The sequence below is a fragment of the Gopherus evgoodei genome, chromosome 3 (assembly GCF_007399415.2).
Source record: "Gopherus evgoodei ecotype Sinaloan lineage chromosome 3, rGopEvg1_v1.p, whole genome shotgun sequence".
Lineage (NCBI taxonomy): Eukaryota > Metazoa > Chordata > Testudines > Testudinidae > Gopherus > Gopherus evgoodei.
Window position 1 is genome coordinate 201567737 of NC_044324.1, and position 13785 is coordinate 201581521.

Here is a 13785-nt window from a genome sequence, read left to right on the forward strand (position 1 = left end):
GATGATCATGATTGTTCCTTCTCGCCTCAAAGTCTATGAGTCTGAGATCATCATTTCCTTTCTCTGGTGATACAAAAGAGATTATCCCAGCTGTGGCCCTACAGAAGAGCTAGTGAGAGCCACTCACCCTTGCAGCAGATGGGCAGGTAGGCCTAAAGAGGGCAAAGTAGGGTGGGGATTGTTGAAATGACACCCATATTTGGGGTTTGAATATACTAGGACTCCCAAAAGCAAATATCCAAACATTGGTCTGATGAATCATCCCTAACATGCCACATAGATGGAAAATGCCACAATGGACAATTTAAGACACATAATAAAACCTTTTGTCAGGAGTTTTGAGCTGTGCAAAAGTCTACTAGGGCATCACCAACATTTCTATGCCCATGGTCTAACAATACCTTCTAATTTAGGTCTCAATTCTGACATCCTTTCTCAAAGAATCATACAAATATAGGGCTAGAAGGGACCTCAAAAGGTCATCTAGTCCATGCTTCTGCATCAAGACACCTAGATAGTATACCTAGTATAAAAGGGGTAGCTGAGTTTGTCTGGGTCTGTAAAAGCAGCAAAGAATCCTGGGGCACCTTATAGACTAACAGACGTTTTGGAGTATGAGCTTTCGTGAGTGAATACCCACTTCGTCAGATGCATGCATCTGACGAAGTGGGTGTTCACCTACGAAAGCTCATGCTCCAAAACGTCTGTTAGTCTATAAGGTGCCCCAGGATTCTTTGCTAGATAGTATACCTAGATCATCCCTGATGTTAATCTCTTCTTAAAAACCAGTGATATGGATTACCGCATGTTCAGCAGTAATTTACTCTGTAAGTAGTCTCATTGGAATCAATTGCAGAGATATACCAAGCCCAGGACCCATCTCACTGGGACTCTTTGACATGAATGGGTACTATTTGAAGAATAGGGATACTACAGAATCAGGTCTTCAGTAGGACGTCCTAAGTTCTTAACCTGTAAATATTTAGCCAAAAGTGGTGCACTCTAGATAAGTAAACTAAAAAGCACCACATGATGCTTCCTGCCTCTACATGTGTGGGGTAGCAGAGGGCGACACCTCTAAAAAGTGCAGATTTACAAAAACTCTAGGTAATCAATAACCTCAGCAACAATAAGTAGAAAATAGGTGAAGGTATACAGCAAATAGACAATAGCCTATCCTTCTCCCCACCTCTATCCACCCCATCCCATATTCAGTTAGAGCCTTAGTATCTCACTCCAGCTGGATGTTAAATGTATGTGTATCTATTGGGTTTCCAGGAAGTGGGCGGGCGAAGCCCACCCACTGCTAAAGGATCCTCCCCCAGTCTAAGGGGAGGACCCACAGGACCACAGAACCCACTGATTACAGGGGACAACTAATAAAAGAACAGGGACAGGAGTGCGGTCAAAGGGTCATAAGAAGGGAACCTGATGGGGACACCAAGCAGAGAACTCCGGACAGTGCCCACTGCTCCTCGAAGGCATCAAGGGAGCCAGCGGACGCCGCCCAAAGGAACTCCGCCCGGATTCGTGAACGGACCATGGAGCGGAAACAAGCCCCACAGTCACCGGAGTCTCCATCGGCCAACCTCCTCTCCCTGGTCGCGTAGATGGCCTTTTTAGCCAGGGCGAGGAGGAGGTTGACCAGGAGGTCCCTGGACTTTGTGGGGCCACGGATAGGGAGTGCGTAGAGAAAGAGGTGAGGGGAAAAGTGCAGCCAGAAACGTAATAGGATGTTAATGAGGAGCCGGTGTAGGGGCCGCAACCTGGCGCTCTCTAAGTAAACGTGCAACAGGGTCTCCCTCATGCTGCAGAAAGGGCAGGTGTCCGGGACAGGGGTAAACCGCGCCAAGTACATGCCCGTGCTTACGGCCCCATGAAGGGGCCGCCAAATGATATCCCCGGCGGGCCTCGGGACCAGGGTAGAGTATAGGCTGGCCCACGGGGGCTCCTCACCCTCCAGAGGTGGTAGGAGGTCCTGCCACTTTGTATCGGGGCGGGACACGAGAGTGAGGAAGTGAAGGGTGTGGAGCATGAGCTGTGTAGAGTTGTTTCCTTGGCGTGGTTTGAAAAAGGACCAGATGCAGATCATGCAGCCGGCTTGCGGAGAAGGGGCGGGGGGGCCAGTCGGGTCTATGGGGTAGGAGCCCGATGAAAAGGTCTGGAGGGCTTGGGGTGGGCGGGGCGTGCCCTCCCGCAGGACCCAGTCGAGGTAGGCCCGAGCAGCGGGCGGCAAAGCGGCCTCCACCTCCTGACCGCCTCCCTCCGGAGGTCGGCCAGGAAGCCCGGGGCCGGGACCAGTGTGTTGAGCCGGTACCAGAGCATGGACACGACTATTGGTTGAGCACCAGTGCCCTCCCTCGAAGACGCAGCAGTCGGGGCGATGGGACATGGGGAGGGAGAATCCGGGGTGAGGTCGGCCAGGTCGGGGCCCGCTGACATAGGGTCGTCCTCCCCCAGGGTAACTGGGGTCAGACCCAGGGCCTCGATCTCCTCAAAGATGGAGGGGAGCTCACTGCCCACCACCCCGAGGTCATCCCCACTCGCACCCGAGGTGACGCAAACCGCAGGTGTTGTAGGGGGTACAGGTGGCACGGGGATAGGAGGGGACTCATCAGGGGCCTCCGCCGGGAGGGACTGCGGAGGAGGGATGGTGGTACTCTCCAGTGCTGCCACGTCTTCCCCAGCTGGGACTGGCATATGGTCCGATCCCATGGGCATGGCGGAAGGCTCAGTGTCTGCGGCCCCCTTCCTGATCTTACGGGGGGCTTCCGCATCAGATGGCGCGAGTGGAGCCCGAGCCTTCCGCTTGCCCCGCCTACCCTGTACTAGGGTCCAGCCCTCCATGGCATTACCTGCGGGCTAGTTGACAGGGGTTGGGGCGGAGGGCAGGGATGTTGGTTCATGGACTTGGAGGGGCACTGGTGGGACAACTGGAGGAAGGGAAGATACCCCCTGGGGAGGGCCTTCTTCCCCGCCCGGCAGGCCCCCTGCCGCACCCTCCCCCGCAGGCCCCACAAGAGCGCAGGCAGCAGAGGCGAGGCCCGCCCTGCTCAGGCGGGCGCACTGGATGAGGTTCCCCTGTGGCATGAGCAGGAGTAGCAATGGATTGAGGAGGAGGAGGAGGGGCGGCCCTGGGAGGCCAGGCCCGCCGGTGATGACAGGGCCAGCACCCTGCCGGGGCTCGGGGCTCCCGGGTGCTCCTCCGAGCTGGGCCAAGGGGCAGTCCCTCCGGACGTGCCCCATCGCCCAGCAGAGGTAACACCAGGCCTCCCCCGTAGAATAGTGCACCCGGTAATGGGCACCAGGAGGGACCCCTCGAGTGCCTCTCCGCCAAATGCCGCCGGCGGCAGTTGAAGCGGCACCTGCCGGCAGAACGAGAGGACGTGACAGAGGGCAGGGTCCTTGCAGCCCAAGGGGAGAGGGCTCACTACAGAGATGGGCTTCCCCAGAGTCGAGAGGGCGGGTAGCAGGACAGCATTGGGAAGGAAGGGAGGGACGGACGTCAGAACAACACGGACACCCAGGTCCTCCAGTGACTCCAGGGGGACGAACACACCCCCCACCACCAGGCCCTTCTCCACTGCCTCCTGGGTGGCAGCCTCTGAGGCAAGGAAGAAGACCACCTTGCCATACATCTTGGAGGCCACCACAATAGCCGTGGGCCCCACCACCCTTGCCAATGCCCGCACATAGGTCTCCACGTGGGACGAGGCAGGCACCAGGAGGCAACGGACTCCGTGCTTCCTGGTCAACGTGGGGAAGGGGCCCCCGCCGCTGTAGGTGGTAGCGGAGGCGGCAGTCGGGGGAGATGACGTAGTGGCGGGCGGGGGGGCCGCCACCACCAGGGCGTATGCCCTGGGGGTCGGGGGAGGGGCACCCGCAGAGCTGGTGGAGGGAACAGTGGGGAGGGGCGCTGAGGCCGCGGTGGCAGCCACTGCCATGAAGGGCTTAGTCTTCTGAGCGTGGCCCTTCCCCTTCTTCTTGCCCTGGCCCTTTCTGCCGGCTGGGGGGGATCCCCCAGAATCGGAGGGGGCGAGGGACGTGGCAGCAGCGGAGGTCACCCCAGTGCCTGGCGCTGCTGGCGCTTTAGCGGGAGCGGTGGCAAGTGATCCAGCAGCGGCGGTTGAGGCTGAGACTGGGGGATTTTTGCGGGGAGCAGGCGGGGGAGGGGAGACAGGGGTTGTCCCAGGAATCCCACCCGCTGCGTCTCCCACCAAGGTGAGTAGGGAGGGAGGGGAAATACACGAGAAGGGGAGGGGAGGGAAAGCAGGTCAACCACTCCTCCCTGCTATGCTGTAGGCAGGGGAGGAGGGTGCCAAAATGGGGGAGGAGGCAGAGAAGGGGACTATGAAGGACTTGGCGGGGGGGGGGGGGGGGGGGTCAGTCACCGACACAAGATTGAAATCCGGCTCCTCTAGCTGCACTAGGGGAGGGGAGGGATACAACAGCAATTGGGGGGTGCAGTGCAAGAGGGGCAAACTCAGACAGGGGGGAAGCACAAGCGCACTAAAGGGGCCTGGGCGCATGAGGGGAGGGGCCGATCAGGACTAAGGGGCTGGAGGGAAAGGGGAGCAACCAGGCTGGGAGTGGGGCAGACGGACCAAGTGGCTAGCTTCAGGGTTGGTGCAGGACAAACAAAGCTGCAAAGGGAGACGGGCGGGGCAGGCAAACAAACTGAAGCTGGAAGGGGCAAAATGCTACAAGGGGCAATGGGGCAGGCAACAAGGGGCAAAGCTAGGGGGCCTGTTGCAGAGGGGAAGGGGTCAGTCCAGGGGAGGGAGGGTGCGTGCACCCACGAGCACTTGTGCAAAGTCAATATGGGTGGCTGGCTGCTGCTGGAGGCCCAAACGGTGGCAATAGGGCGTGGCAAGCCAGGCAAGCAGCTGAGTCCCAGATGTGGGGACCGAGGCAGATGGTAAGCAGTCTGTGGAGGTGGTGGAGGGAGCAGCGGTGGTGGTGATGGGGGGAATTCGGGAGGGGACACAGATGGACCAGGGGGCAGTCTCCACGCCACACCCCCTGTGCCCCCACAAACACAGTCTACACCCCCACCACTAGAGCACAGTCAAAGAGTTACTCAGTTTCTGAGGGCCCCCTCCACAGTGGTCTCCAGAGTCTTCCTGTGTGCTCCCCCAGCAGCCGGTGGTCTTTTCAGTCCTTACCTTCCTCCAGGCCCTAGCAGCTCCCCAGACAAACACAGCTCCAGCAGCAGCAAGAGCTTCTTCTCCAGCAACCCTGGTGGCCAGGCAGGAAGGACCCCACGTAGGTGGTAGCAGCAGTGGTGGTGGTGGTGGGTGGTGGGGTCCTGGCTTCTCCCACCGGAGGTGGAGGAGTGGGGGCTGGCCCACAAGGCCCCTCCACCCCTCGCTCAGCAGCAGTTCAGCAAGCGGCAGCAGCAGTCCAAGGAAGGGTGCACTCCAGCCAGCAGCAGTCCAGGAAGGGGCAAGGAGCTCCAGCCAGCAGGGCAGCTAGAGAAGGGGGAACGCTCCAGCCAGCAGGGCAGCCCAAGCAGACAAAGCGCTCCCGGTATCTATTGGGTTTTGGGGAAGTGGGCGGGCGAAGTCCTGGACCACGAGGAGCACGAGGAGCACATCGTCGGCGTACGCCGACAGGACCAGCCGCAGCTCCTTCTCCCGGAGCACCAACCCCGTCAACCTCCGGTGGAGGAGACAGAGGAGGGGCTCGATTGCCAGCGCATACAGCTGGCCCGAGAGGGGGCACCCCTGCCGCACTCCCCGCCTGAAGCTGACCGGCTTGGTCAGGGTCCAGTTGAGCCTGAGCAGACACTCTGCGGAAGCGTACAGCACCTGGAGAAAACCCACAAACTGGGACCGGAAGCCGAACACTCGCAGAGTGCTCAGGAGATACCCATGGTCCACCCTGTCGAACGCCTTCTCCTGATCCAGGGACAGGAGGGCGAACGACAGACCATCCCTGCATCCAAGCTCCAGGAGATCCCGAACCAGATAGAGGTTATCAAAGATGCTACGGCCCGGGATGGTGTAGGTCTGGTCTGGGTGGATCACGTCCTCCAGCACGGCCCCCAGCCGCAGCGAGATGGCCTTGGCGATGATTTTGTAGTCCGTGCTGAGGAGCGAGACAGGCCCCCAATTCCGTAAATCGCGGAGGTCCTCCTTCTTTGACAATAAGGCGAGCACATCTCACCTGCACGAGAGAGGGAGGACCCCGCTCTGCAAGGACTCAACCCAGACGCTGGCCAGGTTCGGGCCGAGGACGTCCCAGAATACGTGGTAGAACTCCATGGTCAGCCCGTCCATGCCCGGAGACTTGTTGGTGGGCATGCGACGGAGGGCTTCTGAGAACTCAGCCAGAGAGAGAGGCAGCTCTAGCCAGTCCCGGTTGCCCGCGCTGAGCGTCGGGAGCCCGTCCCAGAGCACTCTGCGAGCGGCAGGATTGGTCGGATCCGGGGAGAAAAGGTGCACGTAGAAGGTCCGGGCCCTCTCGCACATCTCCCCCGGATCCGTGAGGGGCGTGCCATCCTCCACCAGAAGGCAGGTGACGTGCTTCTTGGCCCCCCTCCATTTCTCCAGGGCATAGAAGAAACGGGAGCTGCGATCCATCTCCCGAAGGAGGCGGATGCGGGAGCAAACAAAGGCGCCCCGAGCCCGATGGTCCTCGAGGACCCGGAGATCCTCCCGCCTCTCCCGGCACGCTTTGCAAAGGGATGGATCCTCGGGACTGGCGGCCAGACGCCTCTCCAGCTCTAAGACCTCCCGTTCCAAGTGCCCTATCGCCGCATCCCTCTGTCGGCTGATGCCCCGGGTGTAGTCACGGCAGAAGAGCCGGGCGCGCCCCTTCCCCACATCCCACCAGCGCCGTGCCGAGGGAAAAGCACGCCGCTGCCCTCGCAAGGCCAGCCAGAACTCCTGGAAGGACCCTACGAAGCCAGCATCCTCCAGCAAGCTGTTGTTGAAGTGCCAATACGCCAGCCCCGGCTTGTCCGCACTGAGAGAGGCCGTCACGGTGACGAGGTGGTGATCGGAAAAAGGGGGCCGGACGCTGGAGGACTGGGCCCAGGAAAGGTGGAAGCGAGACATGTAGATGCGGTCCAACCAGGAGTGGCACGACCAGTGGGCCCCCACCTGGACATAGGTGAACGTGGAGACATCGTCCGGGTGGTGGTTGTGCCAGACATCAACCATGGAGTGATGGTTGATGATCTCCCAGAGGACATCCGCAGCGGCCGGGCTCTGTTTGGTCCCCAAGCGGTCCCGCTCCTCTAGGACGATGTTGAAGTCCTCGCCCAGGACCAGGCACTCACGAGGATCCAAGGAGCCGAGGAAGGCAGACGCCTGCTGATAGAATGGCAGCCGCTCCGGGGCTGATGTCGGGGCATAGACGTTCACGAGGTTCACCACGAGCCCCTCCATGCGGACCTGGAGGTACAGCAGGCGGCCCGGCACAGCCTCGGCGACCCCCAGCACCTCGGGCCATAGGTCAGGGGAGAACAGGGTAGCTACTCCAGCCCGACGGGTTGTGAGATGGCTGAAGTAGACCCCGTCCCCCCACTCCAGCCGCCAGCTGGCTTCGGCGGCCAGATCCGTGTGGGTCTCCTGCAGGAAAACCACAGAGTACCCCCCCTCCCGAAGGAAGGAGAGCACCTGGCTCCTGCGGAAACCCACCCTACAGCTCCGGGTGTTCAAGGTGGCAAAGGTGACGAGTGCCATGAGGAGGGCTGGGGGGGATCCTCACCAGCAGGGGCGCTCACAGCCCCCGTTGGGCCGTGCAGCAAACCGTGACCCACCCTGAAGGTGAGCAAGGAGTCACAGAAGCTGCGGACCTGGTGGTAAGTCGCAGCACCCTGCTTCCCGGTCCTCCTGCTCTCCCCCATGAGGGCCCTCGTGGCCCAGAGGATCTGGTGGAAATCCCCCCAGCGCTGGACAGCAAGCGCTACCTTGTTGCGGGAGCCCCTGACGTCGTCCAGGAACTCCCGCAGCTCCTCTCGTAGTGTATGGGGGGCTGGGGTCGCTGGCCTCCAGCGATCCACCGGCGGGGCTCTGAGACAGCCCCGTGGCTTACTGAGACGGGCAGGCAAGGGGCAGACCCACGACGTGGCGCCCGATAGGCCGGCGCCATGCGTTCCGCCTCAGACCCCAACTCGATGGAGGGCGGTGGAGGAAAGAGTACAGCCCTAGGGGGTCGAGACTGTGAAACCTAAAGGCCGCTCCCTGGGGATCACCCTCTGGGAAAGGGAAGGAGACAGCCCCAGGGGCGGCAATAACATCGTGGGAGGTGGAGGGGACGGACGGGGTCAGGAGTAAGGGTAGGGCTGGGGTCAGGAACAGGGTTGGGAGGAGAGACAGAGATGGGACTCTGGGCCGCAGGATCTGAAACATCAGGAGGCATCTCCTCGTGGCCAGGCGCAGGGGTTTGAGGGGTAGGGAGAGGGTCCCCGGGGACACCGGGTTCAGGCTCAACCGCAGGCAGGCCAGCCTCAGCGGTGAGGGATGCAGAACCCTCAGTGGGGCCCCTGCCCAGGAAGGAAACTGATTGCCCCGTGCCACCGAGGGATACCCCTGGTGGCTCGCCTCCCGGCCGTGAGGCACTGGCCCTCGCCTCAACAGGCTCGGCGGCCATCAGCGGGGTGCCATCCGCGGCCGGGCAGGCAGAAGAGTCCAGGGGGCCCCTGGAGGCGGGAGCAGACGCAGCAGTGGGGGCGATGGGACACAGGGAGGGGGAATCCGGGGTGAGGTTGGCTAGGTCGGGGCCCGCTGACAGAGGGTCGTTCTCCCCCAGGGTAACTGGGGTCAGATCCAGAGCCTCGATCCCCTCAAAGAGGGAGGGGAGCTCACCGCCCACCACCCCGGGGTCGTCCCCACTCGCACCCGAGGTGACGCTCACTACGGGTGTTGTACGGGGCACAGGTGGCACGGGGATAGGAGGGGACTCATCAGGGGCCTCCGCAGGGAGGGACTGCGGAGGAGGGATGGTGGCACTCTCCAGTGCTGCCACGTCTTCCCCAGCTGGGACTGGCATATGGTCCGATCCCATGGGCATGGCGGAAGGCTCGGTGTCTGCGGCCCCCTTCCTGGTCTTACGGGGGGCTTCCGCATCAGGTGGTAAGAGCGGAGCTCGAGCCTTCCGCTTGCCCCGCCTACCCTGGACCTGGGTCCAGCCCTCCATGGCGTCGCTCACGGACTGGGTGTCAGGGGTCGGGTCAGAGGGCAGGGCTGGTGGGTCGTGGACCTGGAGGGGCACTGGTGAGACAGCGGGAGGAAGGGAAGATACCCCCTGGGGAGGGCCCTCTCCCACACCCGGCAATACCCCTGCCACACCCTCCTCCACAGGCCCCGCCAGAGCGCAGGCAGCAGAGGCGGGGCTCTCCCACTCATCTGGGCATGCCGCGGGAGGTACCATTGCAGCCCGAGCGGGAGCAGTGATGGATTGAGGAGGAGGAGGGGCGGCCCTGGGCACCGGGCGGCCAGGCCCGCCGGCGATAACAGGGCCGGCACCCTGCCAGGGCTCGGGGGTCCCGGGTGCTCCTCCGAGCTGGGCCAAGGGGTAGTCCCTCCGGAGGTGCCCCGTTGCCCGGTAGAGGTAACACCAGGCCTCCCCCGTAGAATAGTGCACCCGGTAATGGGCCCCTGATAGGGGACCAGGAGGGACCCCTCGAGTGCCTCTCCGCCACACGCCGCCGGCGGCAGTTGAAGCTGCACCTGCCGGCAGAACGAGAGGACGTGACAGAGGGCAGGGTCCTTGCAGCCCAAGGGGAGAGGGCTCACTACAGAGATGGGCTTCCCCAGAGTCGAGAGGGCGGGTAGCAGGGCGGCACTGGGAAGGAAGGGAGGGACGGACGTCAGAACAACAGAGACACCCAGGTCCTCCAGTGGCTCCAGGGGGACGAACACGCCCCCCACCGCCAGGCCCTTCTCCACCGCCTCTTTGGCGGCGGCCTCTGAGGCAAGGAAGAAGATCACCTTGCCATACATCTTGGAGGCCACCACAATAGCCGTGGGCCCCACCACCCTTGCCAATGCCCGCACGTAGGTCTCCACGTGGGGCGAGGCAGGCACCAGGAGGCAACGGATGCTGTGCTTCCTGGTCAAGGTGGGGAAGGGGCCCTGGCCGCCGTAGGTGGTGGCGGAGGCGGCGGTCGGGGGAGATGACGTATCGGCGGGCAGGGGGGCCGCCGCCACCTGGGCGTATGCCATGGGTGCCGGGGGAGGGGCACCCGCAGAGCTAGTGGAGGGAACAGCGGGGAGGGGTGCTGCGGCCGATGGCAGAGCTGCAGCAGCGGTGGCAGCCACTGCCATGAAGGGCTTAGTCTTCTGAGCAGGGCCCTTCCCCTTCTTTTTGCCCTGGCCCTTTCTGCCGGCTGGGGAGGATCCCCCAGAATCGGAGGGGACGAGGGACGTGGCAGCAGCGGAGGTCACCCCGGCGCCTGGCGCTGCCGGCGCTTTAGCGGGAGCGGTGGCAAGTGATCCAGCAGCAGCGGTTGAGGCTGAGACTGGGGGATTTTTGCGGGGAGCAGGCGGGAGAGGGGGGACAGGGATTGTCCCAGGAGTCCCACCCGCTGCGTCTCCCGCCACGGTGAGTAGGGAGGGAGGGGAAATACACAAGAAGGGGAGGGGAGGGAAAGCAGGTCAACCACTCCTCCCTGCTAGGCTGTAGGCAGGGGAGGAGGGTGCCAAAATGGGGGAGGAGGCAGAGAAGGGGACTATGAAGGACTTGGCGGGGGGGGGTCAGTCACCGACACAAGATTGAAATCCGGCTCCTCTAGCTGCACTAGGGGAGGGGAGGGATACAACAGCAATTGGGGGCTGCAGTGCAAGAGGGGCAAACTCAGACAGGGGGGAAGCACAAGCGCACTAAAGGGGCCTGGGCGCATGAGGGGAGGGGCCGATCAGGACTAAGGGGCTGGAGGGAAAGGGGAGCAACCAGGCTGGGAGTGGGGCAGACGGACCAAGTGGCTAGCTTCAGGGTTGGTGCAGGACAAACAAAGCTGCAAAGGGAGACGGGCGGGGCAGGCAAACAAACTGAAGCTGGAGGGGGCAAAATGCTACAAGGGGCAATGGGGCAGGCAACAAGGGGCAAAGCTAGGGGGCCTGTTGCAGAGGGGAAGGGGTCAGTCCAGGGGAGGGAGGGTGCGTGCACCCACGAGCACTTGTGCAAAGTCAATATGGGTGGCTGGCTGCTGCTGGAGGCCCAAACGGTGGCAATAGGGCGTGGCAAGCCAGGCAAGCAGTTGAGTCCCAGAGGTGGGGACCGAGGCAGATGGTAAGCAGTCTGTGGGGGTGGTGGAGGGAGCAGCGGTGGTGGTGGTGGTGGGGAGAATTGGGGGGGGACACAGATGGACCAGGGGGCAGGCTCCAAGCCACAACCCCTGTGCTCGCACAAACACAGTCTACACCCCCACCACTAGAGCACAGTCAAAGAATTACTCAGTTTCTGAGGGCCCCCTCCACAGTGGTCTCCAGAGTCTTCCTGTGTGCTCCCCCAGCAGCCGGTGGTCTTCTCAGTCCTTACCTTCTTCCAGGCCCTAGCAGCTCCCCAGACAAACACAGCTCCAGCAGCAGCAAGAGCTCCTTCTCCAGCAACCCTGGTGGCCAGGCAGGAAGGACCCCACGTAGGTGGTAGCAGCAGTGGTGGTGGTGGTGGTGGTGGGGTCCTGGATTCTCCCTCCGGAGATGGAGGAGTGGGGGCTGGCCCACAAGGCCACCCCACCCCTCGCTCAGCAGCAGTGGCAGCAGCAGCAGTCCAAGGAAGGGTGCACTCCAGCCAGCAGCAGTCCAGGAAGGGGGAAGGAGCTCCAGCCAGCAGGGCAGCTAGAGAAGGGGGAACGCTCGAGCCAGCAGGGCAGCCCAAGCAGACAGAGCGCTCTCGGTAGCAGGGTGATGACCAGCTCCTGCCCTGAAGGGGTGAAAACAGCCCTGGGAAGGGGCTGTGGCTGGAGAAAGCAGCCTTTAGGCTGGGGCAAGAAGCCTGGGCTGATGGGGGAAAGTAGGCTCAGCTGTGGCCAGGGCTGGCTTTAGCCCGATTCAACCGATTCTGGGGAATCGGGCCCCGTGCCTAAGAGAGCCCCGCGCCTTAGGCACCTTTTTAATTTTTTGTTTTTAAACTTACCCCGGTCCCGGCTGCGGTCTGCTCCGCGGTCTTCCATGGTCCGCTCCTTTGAGCGAAGTGCCGGCGGGATCGCAGCGCGGCCCCGCTCTCCCAGCTAGAGCTCCAGCTGGGGTGGCGGGGCTTTGCTGCGCTCCGGCCGGGGCTCCAGCTGGGGAGAGCGGGGCGGCAGGGCTTGCCGCTCTCCGGCCGGGGCTCCAGCCAGGGAGAGCGGGGCGGCGGGGCTTTGCTGCACTCCGGCCGGGAGAGCGAGGCCGCGGGGCTTGCCGTGCTCCGGCTGGGGCTCCAGCCGGGAGAGCACGGCGGCGGGGCTTGCCGCGCTGTGGCCGGGGCTCCAGCTGGGGAGAGCGGGGCGGCAGGGCGAGCGGGGCGGCGGGGCTTTGCCGCTCTCCAGCCGGGAGAGCGAGGCCGCGGGGCTTGCCACTCTCCAGCCGGAGTGCGGCAATCCTTGCAGCTCTGGCTGGAGCGCGGCAAGCCCCGTGACCCTGGCTGGAGCTCCGGCCAGAGCGTGGCAAGCCCCACGACCCCGGCTGGAGCTCTGGGCCCTTTAAATAGCCCCCAGAGCCCTGGGGCAGTGAGGGACTCCGGGGCCTATTTAAAGGGCCAGGGGCTCCAGCTGCCTTTGCCACCCCAGTCCTTTAAATAGCTGCCGGAACCCCGCCTCCCCCATGCATTCCCCAGCGCTCCCGCGGCTATTTAAAAGGTCCGGGGCAGGGTAGAAGGGGGTTTGGGGGCTACTTAAAAGGCTGGGGTTTCAGCTGCCTCTGCTGCACCCCCTGACCTGCCCACACCAGTCCGGCCCCTCCTGCCTGCAGCCAGCTCTGCACCCTGTGCCCACAGCCAGCCCCTGCCAAACCCCCTGTCTTGTCTCCAGCCAACCCCTGCCACACAACCCTGCAGCCCTGCCCAAAGCCAGCCAGCCCCACACACACACTGCTGCCCACACCAGCCCTGCACACCCTGCCCAGCCCGCACCCTCTGCCCTGTCTCCAGTCAACCCCTGCTGCACCCCACTACCTGAAGCCAGCCAGTTCCACACTCCGCTGTCTCCAGACCTGCAAACTCCTGCTGCACTCCCCTGCGGCCCTGCCTGAAGCGAGCCTGCCCCACACCCCCTGTCTCCAACCAGCCCCACATCCCTTGCCCTGCCTGCAGCCAGATCCTACCTCCAGTCAGCCCCTGCCCTGCCTCCAGCCAGCCCCATGTCCACTGCTGCCCTGCAGTTTCCAGGGCAGTAACCCTGCACACCTGCTTCGATGAGGGGGACAGGGAGCAGCTGGGACCAACACATGTGCACACCCCCAGGGAGTGGCAGGGACCCACACATGTGAAATGGCGGTCATTAATAGCCAATCAACAGCATATATGATGCAATGTATATAATATATAATTTTATATTCATATAGTTATGGAAAGTAAATAATACATGAAAGAAATGAAAGGCTTTTTTTTCCACTTTTTTTTTTAAGTCATCCCTGCCAGGGCCCCGGCGAAAATGTTCGAATTGGGCCCCGCACTTCCTAAAGCCGGCCCTGGCTGTGGCCATGCTCCAATCAGGCCCAGCTGGCCCCTATAAGAGGCTGTGAACCAGAAACCAAGACAGTTTCTCTTTTCAGCTGTAGAAGGAGATGGGCCTGGCTGTAGGGAGCTGGCCATAAGGTACTTGAGTGAAGCAGGGCTGGGGAAAGGCAGAGGAGTTGG

At 62.5% G+C, this 13785-nt stretch overlaps 1 long non-coding RNA gene across 1 annotated transcript; it reads right to left on the bottom strand.

The window, feature by feature from the left end:
- Positions 1-410: 410 nt before the first annotated feature.
- LOC115647600 lies at positions 411-3794 on the bottom strand. The gene is made up of 3 exons (XR_003999365.1): positions 3712-3794; positions 1794-1798; positions 411-422 (listed from the first exon to the last, which is right to left on the bottom strand). It is a non-coding gene; the product is annotated as an uncharacterized LOC115647600 (long non-coding RNA).
- Positions 3795-13785: the final 9991 nt, after the last annotated feature.